The sequence below is a fragment of the Lygodium microphyllum genome, chromosome 22, assembly GCF_053477565.2.
Source record: "Lygodium microphyllum isolate KBCC chromosome 22, Lygodium_microphyllum_v1.1.10, whole genome shotgun sequence".
NCBI lineage: Eukaryota > Viridiplantae > Streptophyta > Polypodiopsida > Schizaeales > Lygodiaceae > Lygodium > Lygodium microphyllum.
In genome coordinates, this window is record NC_141156.1 from 49,565,503 (window position 1) to 49,575,149 (window position 9,647).

The 9,647-nt window shown below is 37.4% G+C and overlaps 1 long non-coding RNA gene across 2 annotated transcripts; it reads left to right on the top strand.

Annotated features, from left to right (window-relative positions):
• The first annotated feature begins 293 nt into the window (after positions 1-293).
• Positions 294-1,790, top strand: LOC148017131 (uncharacterized). Of its 2 annotated transcripts, XR_015687859.1 has the most exons (3): positions 294-372; positions 486-677; positions 797-1,790. It is a non-coding gene; the product is annotated as an uncharacterized LOC148017131 (long non-coding RNA). The 2 variants fall into 2 exon arrangements; XR_015687858.1 differs by lacking the exon at positions 294-372 and having other exon boundaries at positions 409-677.
• Positions 1,791-9,647: the final 7,857 nt, after the last annotated feature.

The window sequence follows — 9,647 nt, forward strand, 5'->3', positions numbered from 1 at the left end:
AAGTGGTAACTCACGTGTTTGCCACATGTTTAAGTCACTTAGTTTTGAAACGAATTCTTGTTGCTCGAAGTGCAATCCTGATCTAGGATTTGCCATGTAGTAATTGGGGTCTCAAGTGAAATATTTTAGCGTTTAATGGCATGTTTGCCACTTGGCAAGGAAGAGGGACCTTAGTAATAAGCAAAAAACATGGGAGATATAGAAAAAGAAAAAAACTTAGACTGAGTGTAATGCTAGAAATTTTAGCCTAGGATATGAGGAGCTAGGGTTTGCTACAAATAAGGACGTTTATGGCTCCTTTCACCTTGACATGGGTGTGTATATATTCCACCATGGCATTGAGGCGAGTTTCTTACCCCACCTTAGTATGAGGTGAGTTTCATGCTGCAGCTCATCATTGATTCTTAGCAAAACTATGGCTTCTCTTTTCATGTGTTCAAGCTTTCTTGGATATTTTCTTCATTAACCCTGCAGACTGCTTCCAGCTTCTCATGCAGAATACTTTTGAAGGGAGCTGCTCTTTGATGCGCTGCTGTACAGCTTCAACGGAGGTATCAGTCTACCACTGCACTTCTATCTCTTGAACCGGAGGATGATCCTCAGTCTCAACAACTTGGCTTGAAGATGGGGAGTGCTCATCAGACTCTGATCCAGAACCTTTCTCTCTGTGCTTATCAGTAATTCCCTTATGGCCCTTTTTTTCTCTCGATTTCCTTCTTAGCATGTCTCAGCTCCTCATCTAAAGCTTCTGCCACATGTGCTAATGTCCTTTGCTGCGAATTGTGCTGGTTTGTAGGCTGAATCACATGCAAAATGCTTTCATCATCAGCATGCTCTTAGTGATGGGAGACTGCTAAGCTTTTGTAATGGCCATGTGAAGTTTTCAGTTATCCACAATGAAGGCTACGAGTCTTCCTTTGGGTAAGATACTCCAGGCTTTCTTCCAGATCAATGTTGATGTGCTAAATACACAGATTTACATGCTGCAACAAGGTTACCAGCTCTGTCGTCCCTCCCTAACGTTGCTCCGAGGAAGCTTGGGTTGCATAGGCTGATATGCGTGCAAAGACAATGCGTGTGAACAGTACAATTTGGCAAGTTATAATCTAGCATACCATCAATATAAAATGCACTGAGTCAGTTCAGAAAGTTTGGGAGCTAGTTTAGAAAACACAATTCCAGCCAAATGCCTCTCTGGGGAGCCACCTAATTCGGATGTTTAACCTGCTTGGGAGTGTAGACTGAGCTAATGAAGTCTTTATTCACTTGACAAGGCCTAATGTCTACACTTGGCATCACATTATACAAGTTAATGCCACACAGGAACCAAGGGATTCAGTTTTAGAGCTGAAAGTTCAGAGCAACAACAGGCATAACTAAGAATTGAAGACATTTATCTTCCATCTCGAGCAAGAAGCCTCAAGTTAGAGTCTGAAATTTCAAGACAATAGCAGGGGCAGCAAGAGTTTCCTTCAAATCTCGGTTTAATCCTCACCATTGCAAGGGGCTTTTGAGTCCAATCACTCTAGGGGATCATTATCTTCATTGAGTATTCAATATTTATCAAAGATTTGATCATTGACTGACGATTGGAAGGGACTTTCGGTCTTTCCATGCTCCTGGAATTGAACCTAAGCTTCAGGATGAAATACTCTATCAACATTGGATCATACCACAAGCTTGGGAGTATTCTTTCTTTCTTGAGCTCTTAGACAGTAGGGCACATTAAAGATCAATTGTCTTCTTGCAATTTTATCATAACATCAAGCTTGGGAGTATTCTTTCTTTCTTGAGCTTTTGGACAGTAGGGCACATTAAAGATCAGTTGTTTTCTTGCAATTTTATCAGGATTCATGATAAATCTTGGTAAAAGGATCTTCCTATAGTAGACATTGATGAAATAAGACATCGTTACAAGCTTTGATGTTTTATATTGTCAATCCTATGTAGGGCATGCTCAAGTCTATGAAGTTTTAAATGGGTTTTTCTTACTTATACTCCAAGGAGTTTTCATACAGCTAGCATGCCAATCATTTTACCAACATTGAACCATCTTCTTATCACTTGAAGCTTTCTTTCATCCCCATTAGGGTCATGTATTCTTGATTCGTGAATGCACTCTTGTATCTTCAATCTCTTGAAGTTTGTATTGAGCAATGCATTGTAACTTCAATCTCTTGAAGTTTGTATTGAGCAATGCAGTGTGGCGTACTTGTAGCAGTGGTTCGTTTAGACACTTGTTGGTATTTGATTGATGATTGAGGACTATTGTAGTGCCACATGGAACTAGCCAATTTTGATTGCTATAGCAAAGAATCGTGGGTGAAACTTGAGTCACTACATACTCATTGCGAGTCTTACAAATGCCAAGTGATTTTGTTAGTTGTCTACAAAGTTGTCCAATGTTTTTAAGATGAAATATAGGGATATATAGGTCCAAACAAGCTCATAATAGGGCAAAATAGGGCATTGTTTTACTATGGATATATTTGGTAAATCTATTGAAGAAATTGGTATTTTCATTCTAACATAAAGTCAGCGCATCTACATTGAAGGAGACATTATAATCTTTGAGTACAACCATCAAACACCTCATTTGGATAAGTACTTTTCAAGTTAGAGGCAATTTAGTGACAGCAGATCACTATGGATAACACTCATACAATGTCCAATCAGGATATGAGACGCAAAAAAGTAAAAAATAGTGGAGTTATGGGAAGCGGTCAACAACTTAAGGAGATTAGGAACAATGGTTGACCTATGACTTGACCTACTCAAGATACAAATTCATATGGAGTGTATGAGGCATATGGACAATAGTCATATGGAAGATGCAGTGAAGGATATGAGGCACACAGGTAGGAGCCATATAGAAAGTCTCATGATAAAATGCATGAAGATGAATCATATCATACCCATGGATAGTCATCATGCAATTTTGAGTAGCATCAAGCTTATGCATATGGACAAAATGCAAATGTATGACACCTATTTTCCTAGATAGTAACATGCATGTAAGGATCATGAAGTATTATATATGCAATCTAAATATCCAACATTTTTTGATAAATTGCATGCTAGCTATGAGGAAAACAAAAAGAGGTTTATTGAGGACATGATGAGTTGAACACGAGCTCTAGTGCTGTGTGGGCAAAGGCAATCACATGTTGATCAACAACATTATGGTAATCCTCAACATCATAGTCATAGTTATTATCATTACTTTGTGGGCCATACTATGGGCCGACATTATGGACATAACCATGGTCATTATCATGACTCTATGGAACAACATTACAAACATTATTATGACCATTCTTATGATGATAAGGGGCAACATTCTTTTGCATATCCCTGTGCACGATAGGGTAACTCTTATGATTCTTAAGGATAACCCTATGTAAGGGAGAATCATGCTAATTCTTTGGGATGTTACCATCATAAGGACAATGTGCAACATGCTATCATGAGATCACCTAATGCAATGGCAAATACTTTACCTGCAAGAGTTGTGGAAAACAAAGGGGCAAAAGTGCAACATGACTAAGATGAAGATGGAAGAAAAGGAAGGCCAAGATGATACAGATGATGAACATGGACAAGCGGTTGATAGAATAGAAGAGCATCACAAGTTTCAAAAAGACAATGAGGCACAAATGAATGATGATGCTCAATAAGAAGAGCAAGCTCAAGAGTTACATGGTTTTCATGGGACTCAAGAGGATTGTATTGAAATCGAATGTCTTGAAGACATTAGGACATCACATGATGGTACACATGATGGTCTACATTAGTCCATGTACAACCATGGTATGCAACAACTAAAAGAAGGAGTTCATTTAGATACATATGAGGATAAATATGATGCATATGGACATTATGCTCGGAATGCATATGCATGTGACATGGATGATAGGATGACGATGACACTATGTTTCTTTATGATCTGAGGGATTTTGGATATGATTATGGGGATGATGCATTATACCCATTTGTTCTGGGTGGCTTCGTACATCTACTTGATGACAGTTTTCCTATGATTGATGGCTATCATGTTGGTATTCCCTTCGATTTGGGTGGCTTTATCCTAGGGAATCAACTTGCAACAAGTTATTCCATGCTCACAAGTTGGTGCTAGTGGGTTCTCATTATTCATGTTCTTTATAGGAAGAAGGTTTGGAAAAGATGGGTTTCTTGCATAACACAACTTGATGTATTAAATTTATATTGCAAATTCAATTGGTTTAACTTGATTAAAATGTATCTTTTATGGATGAACCAAGTTGTACTTGGTCTCTACTTCCTAATGACACTTCATTTGATGGATTTGGCTATGTATACATCAAGTTATGGAAAATTTCCTACCAACTACTTTGATTGGATAGTTACAATAGTTTGTATCTTTTTCACTTTCCAAGCTTTGAGGACAAAGATTTTTAGGAGGGGATGGCTTGTAATGTAAGGAATTTTAGCCTAAGATATGAGGAGCTAGGGTTTGCTATAAATAAGGCTAATGGGCCAAATGTAAGGCATCTTATTATCTTGTGACTCTTGGAGTACATATTTTCTCAAGGACCTTCATGGCTCCTTTCACCTTGAGATGTGTGTGTACATGTCCCAGCATGTCATAGAGGTGAGTTTCTTACCCCACCTTAGCATGTAGTGAGTTCCATATTGTAGCTCATAATTGATTCTCAACAAAGCTATGGCCTCTTTTTTCATGTATTCAAGTTTTCTTAGACATTTTCTTCATATATGTAATAGTGGAGGCTATGGCTTCCAACATTCCATATATTTTATGTGTATTGCATGCTTGTGAGATATTGCATTTATTACAGTGGGGAGAAGAGACATGCAATATGTGATTAAAGCTTGTGTGGTTATTAGAGCTAATGGTCATGTGTTGAAGAATGGAGTTGTGGGATGAAATCTATTGTTGCAATTCCTTTTTTCTCTGACTACAACAACAAGGTTTTTCTTTCAACTTTTCTTTCCCTTTCTCTTGTTGTGGGATGCATAGTGAGTACAATATTTTGTTAGAGGTACTATTTTGCTCTATGTTGTGACAGTGTATGTAATGTACTAGAAGTTTTGCATCAATGAGAGTTTTGATGATTGAAGGATTGGTATGTTGCAAACATTATGTATTGAAGGAGGCTGAATATACGAGTAGAGTCAGTAGAAGGTTTGAAGGATTTATAGCAAAAGCAATAAAATTATAGGTTTCTTTGGGAATGGAAATACATTTTAATTGGTTATGTTTCATGCTTGTATATATGTGTTCTGAAGCTTTGTAATGTTTATATGAGAAGAGTATGCTAAAATCTATACATTTTTATGTTGAATGCACATCTTGAGTAAAAAAAGTGGTTTGCTACTTACAATCTTATATTTTTTGTAGTCTTGTAGTCCTTGCAATAGCTTTGTGGTATTTTATTAGGAGAAATATACCAAAATACATGCTTTTTCACACGAGAATACATGTATGTAACTAAAAGAGGCAATTTATTGCATGCAACATTGTAGTCTCTATAGCAATCTTCACTGCATGAAGCAGTAGTTCTTGTAGCAAGCTTTCTCCTAAAACTAACACCACCAATAAATCTAAATATTTAGACTATTATAAGGCTAGATTGAGCTCTCAGTGGAAAGAAAATGATGTAGTGAACCTAAAGGAGGCTCATGCGGCACACCTCTAAGATGTTGAATCCATAGTGGAAGAGAGATAGCATGATTTTTCGACACCGAGTCTGCCCGCTTCTCCTACCTACATAGTACTAGAGGAAAATCACATGCTCAACGCATCTCCTTAGAGGCAAGTGGAGCTATAGCTCAGGGATCGAACCATTGGAAACAAGACATTGATAGATATGCACATAAGAAACCAAATGCCAACTTGTTGCTATTCTAACCTCAATGATAGCATCCTTGGAATCAAGGCTATTATTGAAGTAAAGCCCTTCACTTTGGCATGTGTTAAAAAAGTGGATCGAAGGACCAATGATATCAGAAATACCAATCCCACAATACCACACTACTAACACACATATATCTAGTCTAATTCTAAATCCCACAATTCAGAAACTACAAAATGCCTTTTGGGAAGGAATGGAGATGCACGTAGTACTTCCTATTGTTGCATTGGGAGACTCTACTAGAAAGGGAATTGTGGATACATGAGTAGGGGTTATCTTCCTCAGTCATGCAATATTGCAAGTTTGGGGCAACTAACCTATAGAAACTACATGATTTAATGTCACCTTAGCCAATGGAATAAAGGTCAAATCATTTGTTGTATTGAATGACTAGCCTATTAAGATTGTAGGTGTTAGACTTTCAATGAACTTTCATGTCATAAAGGAAGTCGACTACAACATCTTGTTTGGTCAGCCTTGAATGAGAAGCACATGAGTAGTCGAGGATTAGGGTAATGGTTTGATGTTTCGAAAACCACAAAAAAGCTATTAGGATTGAGATGGGAACACTTGGAAAACCTCACCTGTAGACCTAGACACCATGTTTGTGTTGCTGAAGAGCAACACCAAATCCACACCAAACTGTGATGTGCTCATGAAATACATCCTTTGTCTTGATGACTAGCAAGATTGGATGCATATTCTTACTACCATTGACTTGCCTTACTCAAATGACAAGGATGATTCCACCACAATTGAGGAGTATGAAAAAACAAAGAGTACTATAAACCAAAACATGCCGTTAGTCTCAATATGCATGATGGTAAGAAGTGTCGAAATAGCTTCTAGCATGACTTATCAAGTATTTGCAAACAAGCTTGAGTTGATTAAGATCCTAGAATTTTCAAAAAAAGCGAATGTATGAAAATCCTAATGCCAACCTGAGACCACTCTCGGGGAGATTTTAGAAGCTAGATGATGGAAGTGGACCAAGGTACATGACCTTTAATCTCCTCTACAACTCATCCTTTCTCAAGAATAACACTAAGTTGGCAAAGGAGGCGATGATAAATGATGAGTCTTTTGACATAGGAGACACGAAAAGTACCTAAATTGACTGTGAATCAGGGGATGAAGCCTCAAACATGGGACTCAAGATGTGCTACTTGTGGATAGAGTAGTCAAAATGGATTGTGATAGAACTTGACTAGAGTACTTGGAAGTTCTAGACTATCAACAATCATAATTCAATCAAGTGAATTTGATGACTGTATATGTATTTGGGACCCTTTTGAGCTATGGTTTCTAGGTGGAACCTCCTCATCTAGCAAGGACTGCGACTTTTACTCTAGGTCAAAAGTTAACTCATAAAGTGACCCTAAAATCCCTTCATTGCCTAAGATCTGATGCATTAAGGGGGATCTTCTAGTCCACCCTATGGTGCAAAATGTTGAAGGAGGAGCAAAGAAAGATTGCAAAAATTATCGACACAAAAGAATGAAAGAAACCTCAAGAACTCCCAAAATGTTTTACCAAATTCAAAAAGGATGATAAGATAGTGGTGCTACTCATCAGGGCGAAATGAGAAGAACAAACTAGTGCACCTATTGAGGCCCCATCCAAAGTCAAAGAGATCAACTAAGCCGTTGAGGGCGATAAGCCTAGACATGCTTTCATTGTTGATGACCTTATTGAGGACAAGGAGACTAATCTTTTGCATCTCTTGTGAGAATTCTAGGATGTGTTTGTCTAGTCACTTGAGAAACTTAAGGGAATAGACCATGTCATTGTCACTCATAATATTCCCATGGTGCTTGATGCAGTGCTAGTTAAGAAACATCCTTATGCAGTGAATCTAAAACATGCTAATATAGTCAAAGAGGAAATTGACAAGCTCATAAATGGTGGATTTATGTATGAAATTGAGCACATAGATTGGGGTTTTTCCATTGTCATTGTGTTGAAGAAAAACGGAAAGATTACAATGTACATAAATTACAAAAAAGTCAATGTAGTAATGAAAAGAGACAACTATATATTGCCTTGAGAAAATGTTGGAGAGAGTCATAGGAAAGGAGGCCTGTAGCTTCCTTGATGGATTTTTAGGACATGATCAAGTATAAGTTCATCCTAATGATAGGCACAAAATAGATTTTTCCACTAAATGGTGCTTATTCGTATACATTGTAATGCTCTTTGGCCTAACGAATATGCTTGCCACTTTTCAAGGACTAATGTGTATAATTTTCAAAGACATGCTCCATAAATGGTTGGAAGTATTCATAGATGACCTCTACATGCACATCAATTGGGTAGATCTTCTCGACAAACTTCAAGCAATCTTTGAATTGTGTAGGAAATATGTCTTTCCTTAAACCCCTTGAAGTGCCAATTTTGCGTAAAACATGGATGCATTCTAAGGCATGTAGTATCGAAGAATAGCATTGCAACATGCTTTTTGAAAGTTAGAGTCATTTTTGAATTGCCACCATTGATGAATTACAAGGGAGTCCAATGCTTTCTTGACCACACAAGATATTACAGACAGTTCATGCTAAACTATGCACTGATCACTTGACCTCTATACAAGTGATTGATTATTTTTTAATGGATTGAAGGATGCCAATGTGCCTATGAAACACTAAAAAAGGATCTAACTATAGCATTGATTTTATGAGCCTTAGATTGGAACATAATCTTTTGTGTGCATATGATACCTTGAAGGTTATCATGGGAGCAGTGTTGTGCCAACCTAGAGAGCATAAACTAGAGTACCTACTTGTGAGTTTTGCCAACACCAACTCACAAACATCAAAATGAAAGAGAAATTGGTGTTTGCCATGAAAAATTTTCAGCATTATTTACTAACGATGCTTTTACCTTCTTCATGGAGCAACATGCTCTGTTATATCTTACTAATAAGCCATATGCTACTAGCTGCATAGCTCGATGGTTGTTACTTCTTTGCAAATTTGACTTCTCAATTGTAGTATAAAAAGGAAAGGAACACTACATGGCCAATCATCTATCCCAAATACCCAATAGAGAGCTAGTAGAAAAGGGCATCACAGATGACTTGCTAGATGTAGATTTATTCAAATATCTACATCATAAGATCTCTTTAAAGTTGAAAACATGGCTGATCATTTATCCCAAATATCCAATAGAGAGCCAAAAGAAAATGCCATCGCAGATGACCTACCAAATGCACATATGTTCAAAATATCTAAAGCATAAGATCCTTTTAAAGCTGACCTCATAGCCCATTGGGATGATGACATTGTTGAGATGTTGGAAGATAAAATACCTCATCAATCAATAGAAAAAGATTCGTCGACTTTGTCAACTTATAATCAAAGCACAACCTATGCTGATCACTAGAAAGTTATATCACTTAGGCCAAGATGGCTTATTGAGGCATTGCATTTGTGAATATGAGATCCATAAAGTAATGGTTGAAGTGTACGCAGGAATTGCAAGGGTTCACTTTGATGGAGGTTCCACAACTCAAAAAATCTTATAGTGTCAATTGTGGTGGCTGACTCTATTTTGTGATGCTGTAAGGTTTTTCAAGCACTATGATGAATGCCAATGCACGAAAGTTCTAGACAAGTCGGACAAAATGAAACTAACACCAGTAATCACATTACAACTATTTGAAAAGTAGGGGATAGATTTTGTAGGGCCTATAAGTTTCATAGTTCAATATTCTCAGGCTAGGTATATTATTGA